Source organism: Dioscorea cayenensis, chromosome 19 (assembly GCF_009730915.1).
Source record: "Dioscorea cayenensis subsp. rotundata cultivar TDr96_F1 chromosome 19, TDr96_F1_v2_PseudoChromosome.rev07_lg8_w22 25.fasta, whole genome shotgun sequence".
NCBI classification, from domain to species: Eukaryota; Viridiplantae; Streptophyta; class Magnoliopsida; order Dioscoreales; family Dioscoreaceae; genus Dioscorea; species Dioscorea cayenensis.
In genome coordinates, this window is record NC_052489.1 from 17,896,904 (window position 1) to 17,913,691 (window position 16,788).

At 35.9% G+C, this 16,788-nt stretch overlaps 1 non-coding gene and 1 pseudogene across 1 annotated transcript; one reads left to right on the plus strand and one right to left on the minus strand.

The window, feature by feature from the left end:
• Positions 1-5,591: 5,591 nt before the first annotated feature.
• Positions 5,592-5,698, minus strand: LOC120250747. Its single transcript, XR_005533086.1, has one exon. It is a non-coding gene; the product is annotated as a small nucleolar RNA R71 (small nucleolar RNA).
• Positions 5,699-6,350: 652 nt separating this feature from the next.
• LOC120284098 lies at positions 6,351-7,601 on the plus strand (annotated as a pseudogene).
• The last annotated feature ends 9,187 nt before the right edge of the window (positions 7,602-16,788 follow it).

A 16,788-nucleotide genomic window follows, 5' to 3' on the forward strand; every position in this document is an offset into this window, starting at 1 on the left:
AATTAAAAACAAGATTCAATTATGAGGTCTTATTAAGCTTTCCACAATTATGAATTAATATGCCAATGTAAATAATTCGTTATTAGTGATTTATTGAGGACCAAGATCCATATTTCACTTCATCTTGGTCAAACTGAGCCTGTACACTCAAGACTAGCTTATTTAGGTAGGAACTCTTTCTAATCACATCACATGTGATTCTTGGATATAATGGGGTTAACATTTGCTGTTAAAGCACACCCAATCTTTCCAATGCCTAGGGCTAGGACCGTCCCACTACCCATGTTAAGTCAATCCTTTACTCGAGTGTTGGACATAAACATTATCCCAACACTTGCCTTACAAAGATAATCTAAACACGCTCAGCTTTGGCATGACCCGCGTTTTGATGATCGATGTCTTGACAAGTTTCGAGTAAGGGAAGGCATTTTCATGACTTACTATTATTGGGATTAATTACAGCTTACATAGCAATACCGGAATTACATTCATCCAAACATATGTAAGGAATAAATAAAAAACAAAAATAAATGTGACATTCATGGGCCAGAAAATCCTAAGCCTAGAGACTATTTCTGGCAAGTTCATCTTCTGGCTGTGCCACGACGAGCTCTCCCACCAACCTTTGGGTTTCCATCTTTATCAAGTCGCCTTGTATTCAAATTTACACAATATAAAATTAAAAAAAACTAACGATGACACGCAGGTCATACACAAAAATATAACGACTCACAACCCGTATAAAATAAAATGACACGCAAGCCATTTAAACAGCTAAGGCCCATGAATGCACCAACCAACATTCAACACACGCATATTAAATAAACCAAGCAAGAAAGACATGGAATCTGAATTTTAATTAACTTTTAATTTAAGCCATACAAGAATTGTGTGTTTAGGTTTTAAGAACTAACCCAGTGACGGGCTTGGGTGTTAACCCAAACGATCAAACCCTTTGATCTATTTCATCAAATGAAATGTTCTTAAAAACCCTAAAACTCACTATTAGTTGATTTGTGCAATCAATAAAACTAATCCATTCCTTATATAGAATTTTTAATGTTTAAGACATAACAATTATACCAAAAACAATAAAGCAATCATACCATAAAAGCACATATATACATATGGCACATACCAAAAATAAGCCTAACAAAACAATTTTAAAGACTTATAAATGGGTGTATGGCCTAAAATATATATATATATATATATAACATATTTTAAAATCCTAATGCACCAAATCCTAATCCAATCAAGATTTGCAAATGGGAAAACAAATCTTTCTAAAAAATTAAGCATGATCAATTATTTTCTAATCATATTTGGAAATATTAACTAGTTAATCAAGTTAACAAAATTAACAAAATAAGGATCTATCATCCTATTCCATCAGCATGCAATGTTAATCAAATCATTATGAATATATCTAACATCTAATCCTATAGACATGCATAACCTGTCTCTGGTACCACTATTAGGATCTTATCAACACATAAGGGAATCATCATGCGAAAATATACATGCCGAAAAGTAGCGGATAACAAAATTTTTAACGGCAAGTAAACATAATAAAACCATAACGCATGCCAGAACTAAGAATAAAATCTAAACAAATAGATAATTAAATGTTTTGCCTTTGTTTTGATGACGATTCTGAACGTACCCTTGTTTCCCCGAAATTGAAAGGGACTGCGAATCGCGACTCCCCTCTACAATCACGTTCACACGAACGCCTCTGGGAATGAAGCAAGTATGAAAATACCTCAAGAACCAATGCTTGTTTCTCGATGTGAATAGCAAGCACCCGAGATCGATCAACGAGACTCAAGAGAAACAATTTTCTCTTTGTCTCGAGATCTGATTTGTAGAGAAAAGAAAAAAGGACTGTAGGCGTGTCGACGGCGGTGGGTTCCAGCGGTGGGCTTCGACGGCGGCCACCAGTGGCGACGGCCAAGGGAGAAGAATGATGAGTGATGGCTAGGGTTTCTCAAAAGACTATCTCTCAATCACTCTCTTTTTTTTTTCTTTTTTCTTATTATCTCATATTAGGGTTAGACCATCTATTTATATTGGAAACCCAAAACCTTAATTTATGATAAAACCCTTCACTCCTAATCAAATTAGGAATTTGTTCTTTACTTGATTAATTAAACCATTTTAATTAACCAAATCGATTAAATTGAATTAACACTTAATAAGACCCAACCCGAATAAGCTATTCGGTCCACCTAATTATGTTTTTCACCAAAACTCTAATCATGTGGTCCAATAAGTAACAAATACTGAACTTTGATCCCTGCATTCTTAGTGAACGATCATGTAGGTCTATTTAACATTGACAATGAGGTTAAACAACTTTAACACTCATAAATCATAATTATTCCCTAGCACTATAAATCGATTACCCAATATTAAATGAAAGCCAATTTCAAGAATTAACTAAACCTGTCGCAACCTTATACAAACCTTTGCCACTAAATATCTTAATTAGCAAAAGGCAAGGAGCGAGTCACCTTTATTTTAATGCTAATTAATTTATTGATCTCTTAGTGAACTGACTAGGTCAAGTAAATGATAACTCTTATCATTTTCCTTGGGCGTGGCCACGCACTACTCAGTCTCACTAATCAAGTGGCCGGTGATATTCGCTCTCTCTACAGAGAGGGGCAATCCCTTCACTTTACTCATGTCTCTCAGCATAAATTATGACATGCCCAAACATACCTATAATTGCCACTCAGTTACGAATGACGTTAGGCGTAAGTCAAAACATGTAAGGATTAAGCTAAGATCTATAGTGATTTTAGGTCAAAGGATTCGAGTACAAGAATTGCTTGAAAAAAACACTTATGACTTTACAACCATGTAGTGTTCTCAAGAGCGGATCGATCCAGGTACACTGTTTCCTAACATGTATCCATGTCCTTTGATTGATATCTCATATCCTATGACTCATGAAACAAGGTCATCTCACAAAAGACATACTAGTCTTAATTTATTTTCATTCCCATGAAATAATCGACTAGGAACATTTAGAATATTATTCTAGTTTATGCTCCAAAGTTTTACTATCCAAATAACGCATTTGATAACTTGAGTAGAACCAATATTCAATGATGTTTTATCTTATTAACTATGCATAGAAATAATAATAGATAAAACGATGCCTCATAATAATTATCCAAATAATAAGAGTTTATACAATGTATTAGGGCTAGGGCTTACACTAACACTAAGGTATCTAAAGTCCAGGGAAAGACAACTCGCAAGGTTGTCAAGGTTTTCCAGGATCTCAATGTCCCCCTCCGTATTATGGATTTCAACATCAAGCAGGGAGAGGCCAAAATTATTCTAGGCAATAAGGCGAAGCTTAGTATGCAAGACAAGGTACGAAAAGGCATGCAAAGGGGAAGAATTGGATGAAAATTCCAAGCGTTAACCATGGAATCATGACAACCCCTATGCTCAGACCAAACATTCTCAAAATGGAAAATTTTTCTTTTGGAAAGAGAAGGCAAACGAGTTTTCAACAATAACTGAGCATGATCAGAAGATATGTGTTGAAGATGCTCAACCGAATATGAGTCAAAAAAGTCCAGCCAGTCCAATTTAGTAATGAAATAGTTGAGGCGGGCCCACCGATGGGCACACACCGACTGCCCATTACACCTAGTAAAAGAAGACCCCGAAAAGCCAAAATTAATCAATATATAAAACAAATGAAATCATTAAGATAATAATAAGTAATAGATTATAGTATATTTTCATTAGATTTAGGCTTCATTTCTTTAGTTTATGCATTTCTCCCAATATTTCTAGCTTAATTTCACTCTTTTAGTTCAAGTTACTGGTCTTCATCAGTTTAGATGCAGATAAGTGGAGTTTGGCCTTTATTTGAAACGTGGGTGACCTGTGGTAGCTACCACACCCATGGATCATGATGTAGAAATTTAAAAGCCTAAAACCCTAGAAGAAGTAAAACCTGCCTGTGCCAGCTAACATAGGCGTGGATCTTTGTCACCATCGCAATCCTAATTAAAACCTTCTCTGTATAAAGCTAAGAAAAAGAATTTTAAAGGATCTTTGACTACGAAAACAAGGAGACGATTTCTCTAAGGGTTTGCAGATCATCTAAAGCTATCAAAGAGGAAAAAGAAAACAAAGATCAAAGGAGAGATTCATCAATCTACAAGAATATCACACTTGGAGGATCAAGAGTTTATTCTTTCTTATTCTTTGATTTATTTCATGGTTTGATCTATGATAGATATGAATGTTTTAGCTTATGAATCGAACATGAGCGAGTAGATCTTATGTTCTACGATTGGGATTAGCCCAATGTTTAGATAATTGACGATGTATTGACTTTTACTTTCTTATTAATGATTATTTTCTTTTGATTCACTTTTATGGAATTTAATGCTCGCGAATGAGTTGAGCCCCTCATATTTGCATGATTTTAAATACCAAAGGAAGGACCGAAAGGTGAACTAAGGTGTTGGAAACCCTAAAATTGAACCCGAAATCTTAGATTATGATTTCTTGAGGATAACTGGATGTCATAGAACTTAAAGGATCTAATTAGATTCAATTACCACAAAAGTAGGAGTTATTCTAAGTTAGATACCTCGTTATATTCTGAAAGAAAATAGTGAGTATCCTAGGATATTCCACCTTCAAAGCTATTAAACTAAATCAATAAAAAAAGTCAATACGAAGTCTTTTATCTATCATTGTGGTGAACCTTAATCCTAGAAGCCCTTGAAATCTGAATTATTCATCTAAGCCATTGGTAGCCTTAACTTTGACAATTTTAGTTTTCATTAGTTATTATTTCCATAATTCACATACCGATTAATTCGTCTAAATAACCCTAATTGCAAGAAATTGGTAATTAGCATCAAAGTCCTCGTGGGAAAGATATTTAGTTTACTACTTGAACGATCCTTGCACTTGCGGTACACATCAAGTTTTTGGCGCTGTTGCGGGGACTTTGCTTGTTGATAGTGATTAAAAATTGCAATTTGGTTAGTTTAGATATCTTATTTTTATTTTTATTGTTTTTCTTCACAGGAGGTTATTCCTTGTATGCAAAGATCGAGAGGTCTTAATAACCTTGTGGAGTTAGATCCAGAAGTCAAGCGAAGCTTTCAAATTAGAAGACAAAACCAGAGAAGGAAGAAAGCTTAAGAATCACAACCCTTAATCATGGAAGACAATAATAGAATTTTAAGGGACTTTACTGCACCAAATGTTCAGGGATTGCACTCAAGCATTACAAAAACCCACTGTGGAGGTAAATAACTTCGAGTTGAAGCCAACCCTACTCTCCATGGTTCAACAAAATCAGTTTGGAAGCTCACTGATTGATTATCCAATTCTGCATCTTTCAATCTTTTTGGAAATATTGTGACACCCTAAAGCTCAATGTTGTTTCTCCAGATGCTATCAGGTTAAGGTTGTTCCCTTTTTCTTTAAAGGACAGAGCAAGGACATGGTTGCATTCACTTCCTGTGGGATCCATCACAACATGAGATTAGTTATCACAAGTCTTCCTAGCCAGATACTTTCCTCAGAGCAAGACGGCTCAACTTAGAAATCAGATCACTAATTTTGCACAAAAAGAAGGAGAGTCTTTATGTGATGCATGGGATAGATTCAAAGAATTATTGAGGTTGTGTCCCCATCATGGACTCGCAAAATGGTTATTAGTGCAGACCTTTTACAATGGGTTGAATTATAACACCAAGATTACAGTGGACGCTACTTTAGGAGGAGCATTGATGAACAAGAGTGTGGATGAGGCATATGATCTATTTTAAAACATAGCATTTAACAATTATCAATGGTCAAATGAAAGAGGTAGTAAAAAGAAGGTTCCAGGGAAATACGATGTGGATGCTTTGGACCTCATCGCTGCAAAAGTAGATGCCTTAACTCAAAAAGTTGACAAGATCAGCATAAATGCAGTTGGTGTTATTCCTTCTAATGTGTCACATGATATTTGTGGAAATGTTGGCCATACAGCTATCGAGTTCCAATTGGGACTTTTCAACCCACAAGAACCACTAATGGAGCAAGCCAACTTTATCAACAATTTCAATCATAAGCCACAAAATGATCCCTTTTCAAATACCTACAACCCTAGTTGGCGGAATCATCCAAATCTTTCCTATAGAAATCCCCAAGATTAAGCAGGTTTTAACAATTTCAGACAACCTCCAAGATTCCAACCAAGGCCTCTTGATCCACCACATGTCCAGAAATCAAATTTGGAGTCTCTCCTTGAGAACTTTGTAGTAGCTCAAACGAAACAGAATGAGGAGTTTAAGCAACAAGGTCAAGCCATGAATGAAGCACTAAGACAGTTAATATTTAAAGTTGATTCATTGGCTACTCACAACAAGATGCTTGAAACTCAAATTGCTCAACAAGCAAGCTCTTCTTCAAGAACTCAAAGGATGTTCCAAGGAAAACCAAAAATTAATCCGAATGAGTATTGCAATGCAGTGACATTAAGAAGTGGTAAACAGTTAAAGGAACCAAAACCCCGAAAAGAAGTTTTTTTGAGTGATTAAACTGAGGAAGCTAACAATATTCCTCCCTCAGATGGGGTAAATGAAGACAAAGAAGAAATTGGACAGAAAAGAGACAAAGAGCCCAAGTACATTCCGCCAAAGCCATACATGCCACCAATTCCCTTTCCACAGAGATTGGCTAAAGCCAAGATGGATAAGCAATTTGGAAGATTCTTGGAGGTTTTGAAGAAATTATACATCAACATACCATTTACAGAGGTGTTACAACAAATGCCCTCATATACCAAGTTTCTCAAAGACATCTTGTCCAACAAAGGAAGACTAAAGGAGTACGAGACTGTAGCAGTAACTAAGGAGTGTAGTGTTCTTATTCAAAACAAGTTGCATCCAAAGCTAGAAGACCGAGGCAGTTTCTCCATTCCGTATATGATTGGCACCACAAGTTTCGAACAAGCACTATGTGACCTTGGTGCTAGTGTAAGTCTTATGCCTCTTTCTATGTGCAGGAAGCTGGAAATAGGCGAACTCAAGCTAACTACAATCACTTTGCAATTGGCAGACCATTCTGTCAAGTATCCGATAGGTATCCTTAAGGATGTTCCTATTAAGGTCAGTAATGTTTTCATTCCAGCTGATTTTGTTGTGCTAGAGATGGAGGAGGATTCTTAAATCCTAATCATCTTGGGTAGACCATTTTTAGCTACAATAGATGCCATTATAGATGTTAAAAATGGTAAATTTTCTCTAACTGTCGGTGATGAAAAAGTTGAGTTTGATTTCTCTAATGCTATGAAAAAACCTTTTGTTGAGGGTTCTTGTTACAGGATTAATATGCTGCAGGAGATCATTATTCAGGAAGAGACCAAGCACTATTTTAAGGACCCACTCGAGCTTTATTTGGTACGTGAGAACCTCAATAATGATAAAGATGATGAAGCTAGTCAGTATGAGCATTTACTAGAAGTACAATCCTACATTCAACCCCAAAAAGCTAAGATCGAGGAATTGAGGTTAGAATCTTCTCTTAGCATTCTTGAGGAAGAACAAACTCCAAAGTAGAACTTAAACCCCTTCCTTCCATTCTCAGGTATGAATTTCTAGGACCCAACTCTACTTATCTTGTGATTGAAAAGCTACTTAGAGAACTTAGATCACATCGCAAAGTCATAGGGTACACAGTTGATGACATCAAAGGTATTAATTGCTCGATTTACATGCATAGAATTCTTTTAGAAAATGATTATAAACCATCTGTAGAACCTCAAAGATGATTGAATCCTAATATGAAAGAGGTAGTAAAGAAAGAGGTGTTAAAATTACTATAGACACTAGAATAATCTATCCTATCTCTGATAGTGAGTGGGTTAGCCCAGTACAGGTAGTTCCAAAGAAAGGGGGTATGACTGTTGCGAAAAATCAAAATAACGAATTGATCCCTACTAGGACAGTCACAGGGTGGAGAATGTGTATTGACTATCGAAAACTCAATAAAGCAACTAGGAAAGATCATTTTCCACTACATTTTGTTGACCAAATGCTTGAGAGACTAACGAAGCACTCTTACTTTTGTTATTTAGATGGTTACTCGAGTTTCTTTCAGATTCTCATTCATCCCAATGACCAGGAAAAGACTACATTTACATGTCCAAGTATTTTTGCATATAGAAAGATGTCTTTTGGTCTCTGTAATGCACCTGCTACTTTTCAACATTGCATGCAATCAATATTCTCTGATTTCATTGAAAACATTATGGAAATTTTTATGGATGATTTCTCTGCATATGGCACAAGTTTTGATAATTGTCTAACTAATTTGTCTCAAGTGCAACAAAGATGTGAAGAGGTGAATCTTTTGTTAAATTGGGAAAAGTGTCACTTCATAGTGCATGAAGGAATTGTACTTGGACATTTATTATCCAAACATGGAATTCAGGTGGACAAAGCTAAAGTGGAAATAATTAAGAAGATGCCCCCACCAACGACAGTCAAGGGAGTGCAAAGTTTTCTAGGACACGCTGGGTTTTATAGACACTTCATTAAAGATTTTTTAAATTGCTAAACCTTTGACTAATCTACTAATTAAAGATGTCCCTTTTGTTTTTGACCAAGATTGTTTAAATAATTTTCACATGTTAAAGAAAGTATTGGTGATTGCTCCAATTATTCAAACACCAGATTGGGCCCTACCTTTTGAAGTTATGTGTGATGCAAGTGACTACGCAATAGGAGAAGTTTTGGGACAAAGGAAAGACAAGAAGATGCATGCCATCTACTATGCGAGCAAGACTTTGGATGAGGCTCAGATTAATTATGCCACCACTGAAAAGGAGCTTCTAGCTGTAGTTTTTGCCTTTAACAAATTCAGATCATATTTAGTGGGCTCCAAAGTAATTGTGCACACTGATCATGCAGCAATCAAGCATTTACTAAGTAAGAAAGATGCCAAACCATGACTTATCAGATGGATACTCATCCTTCAAGAGTCTGATCTTGAGATTCGAGACAAGAAAGGTACAGAAAATATGGTGGCGGATCACCTTTCAAGATTACATATAGAGATGAATGATAAAGCTAATAGAATGTCGATTGATGATTCTTTTCCAGATGAACAACTTCTATCTATCTCCACATTAAAAGCTCCTTGGTATGCTGACTTTGTCAACTATCTTGCTTGCGGAATTCTTCCACCAAAACTCAATTTTCATCAAAAGAAAAAAGTTTATCGCTGATGTCAAACACTTTGCTTGGGATGAACCCCTGCTATATCAATGTTGTGTTGATGGGTTGTATAGGAGGTGTATCCCGGAAAATGAGATTTAGAATATTCTCTTCCATTGCCACTCTTCCTCATATGGTGGGCATTGTAGTACTTCTAAGACAGCTGCTAAAATACTACAAGCTGGATTTTATTGGCCATCTATCTTCAAGGATACCATAAGATATGTGCTAGCTTGCGATCATTATCAAAAGACCGGTAACATCTCCCGACGATATGAAATGCCTTTAAACAACATTTTGGAGGTGGAAATCTTTGATGTATAGGGAATTGATTATATGGGGTCGGTCCTATCTTTATGTGGAAACAAATACATCTTAATAGTAGTGGACTACGTTTCAAAGTGGGTTGAAGCGTTACCATCTTCCTAAAGTGATTCTAAAAGAGTGATAAAGCTCTTTAAAAAGATTATCTTTCCAAGATTTGGTGTTCCAAGGGTAGTTATTAGTAATGGTGGTTCACATTTCATTGAGCGACAGTTTAAAAATCTTCTAAAAAATATGGAGTGGCCCACAAAATCACCACACCATATCATCCTCAAACAAGTGGACAAGTGAAAGTTTCAAATAGAGAAATCAAGAATATTTTGGAAAAGACAGTTTCTAAGTCAAGAAAAGATTGGGCATTGAAGCTTGATTATGCTGTGTGGGCATACCGTACTGCTTATAAAACTCCTATTGGAATGACACCCTTCCGATTGATTTATGGGAAACCTTGCCATCTTCCTGTTGAATTAGAGCACAAGGCTTATTGGGCAATCAAGACTTTAAATTTTAACTTGAAGAAAGCCGGAGAGCGAAGAAAGCTTCAATTACAAGAACTTGATGAGTTACGACTTGATGCCTACGAAAATGATAAAATTTATAAAGAGCATACCAAGCGATGACATGATAAACAAATTGTTCGACGAGAATTTCATGAAGGCAATTTAGTGTTACTTTTTAATTCTAGGTTTAAGCTCTTCCCAGGTAAGCTCAAATCACGATGGTCCGGTCCTTTCAAAGTGAGCAGGGTATATACTTATGGTGCAATTGAAATATGGAGTGAAGCAACATGTTTTTTTATTTTAAACCCAGAAAAGTGAGCATGAGGCCCGACCCAGTTATATTATATTTATATTTTTTATTTTAAACCCAGAAAAATACTCTAAAATTGCTAAAATAATATAAAAAATATCCTAAAATTCAAAAACATAGAACTAAAAGCCTTATTGACTAAAAAATAAAAAATATACCAAAAAAATAAAAAAGAAAAAAAGAAAGAAAATACATACATTTGGCATGCCGGGCCATATTGGCCCAAAGCGGGCCGCGGGCCGTGCCAGCCCATTGGCTGCAAACCCCTAGCCCAGTGCGGCCCGGGGTTTGGGCCGTGCTTAGCTTGGGCACGGTGCTACAATACAGTGCCCAAGCCAAGCATGGCCCATCTCTTATCAGGCCGTGCCAGGCCCTAGTCGGCATGGCCCATTTGATATCACTAGCTGTGCTTTATGGGACGTGAAAAAAAAAATTCGGAGGAAGAGAAATTTTTAAAAGGTACGCACCAATCTCAACGGACCAACCATCCGCCCTTTTTGAATTCTTTTTAATTTTTTTAAAATTTTATTTATTTTTACTTTTTGTTTTCATCTTTTGAGATTCTTATCTTATTTTTTAAAAAACAAAAAGATTTTCTTCTTTTATTTTTTTTTAAATCAAACTTTCCTTTATTTTTTTACTTTATTTTAAATCACTTAATTTTTATTTTTAAACAAACTGATTTTTTTCTTTTTAATTTTTAATTTTTATTATTTTATTTATTTTTTAGAAAAAAAAAATCCTCTCTTTAATTTTAAATTTTTTTTAAAATCCGAATTTTTACATATATATATTCGAATTTTCATATTATATATATATTATTCTTTTTCTTCTCTTCTACTTTTCATCACTGTCTCCATCAACACAACCTTTCCCTCCGACACTCTCAAGATGTCCCCTAAACGTGCAAGGAAAGACGAGTCCATAAATTCCCAAGGCCGCCCACGTGCTCCTCCTTCTCCACGGCAAGGTAAGTCATCTAACCCATCTAATACTCATGGAATAACCTTTAGAGATTCACAACAAGAAGATCGATATAACATGCTAGCAAAAAGAAAAATCGTGAATACTAGATATATCGATAATAGTGTACTCCGCACATTAGGGTTATTTGATGGCATACAAGTAGGATGGACACAACTTAGAAAGATGAAATATCCTACTTATGAGAGACTCACTTTAGAAGTTCTAAGTTCCATTGACATTAATGTACTTTATGGCCCGGGATGCGAGGAAGGAGAAATCACCTTTCATTTATCTAACAAAGAACATCACTTAACCTTAGATACCTTTAATGGAATTTATGGATTGCCTTGTGGTTGTGATAAACGACTCCCTAGAGCCTTTCATGCACATGAATTTGGAATTCTTTAACCAATGAATCATCCTATGAACCTTCACGAGGTACGGCAACTAGTCTATGGAATCCTTGTTTTCGGTATATTCACTGTATTATGGCACATACGGTTTTTGGTCGTGGTGATAGTGATGGAGTGGTTCGACAATCAAGTTATTATTTTTATGGGCTATGATGAATGAGGTCCACCTTGACACGGGCTCGTATTTAGCTAGGCTATTTTCTCATGTAGGGCGATCCACATCCGGTGACATTGTTATTGGTGGCCTCATACTCCTCTAGCCCTTGCTTTTAATTATGACTTATCTTCTTTGAAATAAGCTACAGGCAGTACACGGATCGACATGGAGTCCTGCATTGCAATGCAGATGATCATCAAAGAAGGCGATGTCTATTGCCTGATCTCCCTTATCCTCTTCCTGACCCTGAGAAGACTACTGTTCAAAGGCGTGAAAATTAGAATTTCCCCAGTGATGATCAACCTGCCCCACTAACTACTGAGAAAGGTGATGGAGGACTTCCATCTTTTCCATCTGACCCAGCCTCTACCAACTCAGAGAGTGAAAATTTCTCATGCGTATATCGCTCTCTCTCTCTCTCTCTCTCTCTCTCTCTCTCTCTCTCTCTCTCGCCATCATATCTGAGCATCGCCGATAGGAAATTCTCTTTGCACAACTTCACCAACAGATGCGCGACATAAATGTCAGGATGAAAACTATGGAAACCACATTGCAAACAATATACAACTGGCATCTTTCCCAAGGCCACCTTCCTCCACCACCATACTGATCTTGTGAGTAAACTTTTTCCCCTCTCCTACATTGAGGACAATATCTCTTTCAAGCATGGGAGAGTCTTTTTTGCATTAGTAATATTTTATGCATGTTGCATGATGGGATTTAGGTATTACATGTTTAGTATGCTTACCCTTTACATAGTTATCATCTTAGTGCATATAGATTCATTTAGGTGTTTCATAATAAAAATTTGAAAGAAAAAAAAATTCGTTAATGGATTTCAGAATTCATTTGACTAGAATTTTTTATATGACACATAAAGATGGTCTAAGATAGAGTCACTATTTATTATCAATAGTTTTTGGGCATACACTTTTCATTTACAATAATATTTGTGCTACCTCTATTGTTCTTGATCATATGCATCTTAATCCGGTATATATCCTTGCAAATGAAATTCTTGAAAGTCCAGGACTTTTATTATATCTTACAATTGGGCAATAAGGAAGAAGTGATATAAGCCAAATTTATGTCAATTGAAGTTTAATGAAATAATAATTTTTCGGCACTGTTCCACTGCTTTGAGTGGCCGAGTAGCCTGGGGTTCTGGCTCCTAATAAGAGTGTTCCTCTAGTAGAAAGGCCATAACTAAGCATAAACGCGTACATGTAGATTTGTAATTTATAATTACAATCTATGTTAGTCAAAAAAAATTTAAAAGGGAAGAAAAAGATGAAAAAAAAAGTGATGAATAAAAGACCCGTTCATCTTTGTGACTTTCTTATTGTTTTCCATGTTAAATCAATTCTATCATTTGAGTTTTGACTAAAAAAAAGGTTAAGAATAATGAATTCTCTTTGGATTTCATGGTTATTTTGCTTGAGGACATGCAAAGGTTCAAGCATGGGGGAGTTTGATAAGTAATAAACTATAGTATATTTCTATTAGATTTAGGCTTCATTTTTTAGTTGACCATGCATATTTCCCAATATTTCTAGCTCAATTTCACTCTTTTAGTTCAAGTTATTGGTCTTCATCAGTTTACATACAGATAAGTGGAGTTTGGCCTTTATTTGAAACGTGGGTGACCTGTGGTAACTACCACACCCATGGATCGTGATGCAGAAATTTAAAAGACTAAAACCCTAGAAGATGCACAACCTGCCCATGCCAGCTAATATAGGCATGGATCTTTGTCACCATCGCAACCCTAATTTAACCCTCCTCTATATAAAGACAAGAAAAAGAATTTTAAAAGATCTTTGGCTAAGAGAACAAGGAGACGATTTCTCTAAGGGTTTGGAGATCATTTAAAGCTATCAAAGAGGGGAAAAAACAAAGATCAAAGGAGAGATTCATCAATCTACAAGAATATCATACGTGGAGGATCAAAAGTTTATTCTTTCTTATTCTTTGATTTATTTCATGTTTAGATCTATAATGGATATGAATATTTTAGCTTATACATCGAACATAAGCGAGTATATCTTCTGTTCTAGGATTGGGATTAGCCCAATATTTAGATAATTGACGATGAATTGACTTTTACTTTCTTATTAATGTTTATTTGCTTTTCATTCACTTTTATGGAACTTAATGCTTGTGAATGAGTTGGGCCCCTCATATTTGCATGATTTTAGATACCAAAGGAAGGACCGAAAGGTGAACTAAGATATTGGAAACCCTAAAATTGAACCCGAAATCCTAGATTATGATTTCTTGAGGATAACTGGATGTCATAGAACTTAAAGGATCTAATTAGATTCAATTACCACAAAAGTAGGAGTTGTTCTAAGTTAGATACCGCGCTATATTCTGAAAGAAAATAGTGAGTATCCTAGGATATTCCACCTTCAAAACTACTAAACTAAATCAATAAAAAAAGTCAATACGAAGTCTTTTATCTATCATTGTGTTGAACCTTAATCCTAGAAGCCCTTGAAATCTGAATTATTCATCTAAGCCATTGGTAGCCTTAACTTTGACAATTTTAGTTTTCATTAGTTATTATTTCTTCTAAATAACCCTAATTGCAAGAAATTGGTAATTAGCAACAAAGACCTCGTGGGAGTGATATTTAATTTACTACTTAAATGATGTGTGCACTTGCGGTACACATCAAGTAATTAGCAAGGTTGTCAAACCCTCAGACTCGGACTGGTCTGGCCGGTTCAACCGGAAAAACCGGGAACCGGCCATGTGGCCGGCCGGGTATACCCCATTGAACCAGGTAATAAAAAAACCCGGTGTTAACCCGGTGACCCGGGTGTTTCAACCGGGAACCGGTTGACTCGGTCGGATCAGTTGGTCACAATGTTTAATTTTTTTTTACAATATTTAATAATTTATTATTATTTTCTCATTAGACAAAAAATAGAATTACAATATATATATATATATATATATATATATATATATATATATATATATATATATATATATATATATATATATATATATATATATTATAAACATACCAACAAAAAAATTAATATTTAAAAAAATAAAAATCTATTAATGTGTTATGTAAATACTTTCTAAAAAAATTTAATTTATTAAAAATAAAACAATAAATGAGTGTAATTTTTATTATAAAAAAATATAAAATTAAAAGTATTTTTAATTAAATAAAAAATATAAGAAAATTTAAAACAAAATAAAAACTCAATTGAGATATAAAAATTAATGAATTAAATTTCTTATCTATTTTAACAAAATCAACCAATAAACAAATAAATAAATAAATAACACTGAGAGAAGTTCGATAATTATATATTAATATATTAAATTTGTAAATATTTAAAAAAATATAAAAATAAATGACATAATTAGAAAACTCTACTGTATATAAGATCATTTATCAATTTAAATATCAAATTTGAGTAGATTTTTATATTATAATTATGGGTTTAATATTATATTTACTCATTATTAATTATTATAATATTTTCTATATTTAATTATTGACCCCGATTCAACCCCGGTTCGATCCGGTCGAACTCATTGACACCTGACCCTTGGGCTTAGCCAGGTCATTGCCCGGGCCGGGTCTGACAACCTTGGTATTTAGACTTAGCTGTATAGTAGTTGAAATTTCCACCCCGATGCTCCTCCTAGGAGACAATGGCATTGAAATCGCCAACCGCCAACCAGGGAAGCTGTAATCTCGCAAGCATGGACAGTTTACATTCCACACTTTGATTTGAGCCTCCAGAAGTTGAGGATTATAGACAACAGATAAAATCCAACTATCCAAATCAAAAAAAGTAATTACCAGGTGCAACGCATGTTTGGTCAAAGCGATAGGTGTCACCCTCGCACACCCTTTCTTCCACAAAGTCAAGAGGCCCCCAAACAAGCCCTGTGCTGGAATTGCAGCCTAATCCCAACATTTTGACATCCGATTACAAAAACGCAAAACCCTATCTTCGTTGGCCCTTGTTTCTATGAGACACAAGATCTGCGGCTTGTGCTTGTTCAGCAAATCTTTGATGCAGTTCCGTGTAACTAGGTTAGATAAGCCCCTGCAGTTCCAACAAATCACGTTAATCATTTGTATGTACTTCATAAAAAAACTAAAGATAAATACCACCCCAAAAACGCAATTCATAAGGGTTGTTCCTCCCTTTCTTAGATCGATTTGCAGCTTTCGCTACCCCTCTTCTGGCTACTGTCTCTGCTCGGGCTTCCATCTGATATTGAGACAATGTCATCTCCTCCTCCGATTCAACCCTATCACTAGAGCCGTCAGAGTTCCCCGCATCCTTGACCTCCACGAGTCTATTCTACAGACCATCCATTATTTGGTCAACCAGGTTGTTGTGCACTCCACTCTCGTGTTGCCTCATAAACCTTGACGAGGAGGGAGAATGGTCACGGCCTTCGGTTACGAGGCTACTAGAGGTCATCAGAAGTGGCCTTAGAGAGCGGGGGGAGGCCATGATGCCTTTCCCCTTTTCCACTGCTTTCCTGATCCCCATCTCATCAACATCCCCTTGGAAATCTACCCCGCCCTCAAAGTCTCCTCGCTCTAACAAATCCCCAGGTAGAGGCCTCGAGCCAGACACCTCTATCCGCCCATTACCCAAGGACGGCAAGATCACATCCCCGATTGGAGGATCCATGGAGATTTGGTCTGTCTCTGCGTCCCGAAACACTCCAACGATCAGATTTGGATCAGCACTATGATGTTGATTCCTATCTCGAGGCATCGCAAAGTGTCCCCCACACGTCACCCATCAATTACCACGAGGCTTTTGCGTATCTGCCGGTGCAACCACGTGTCAGTCTCGCACCTTCC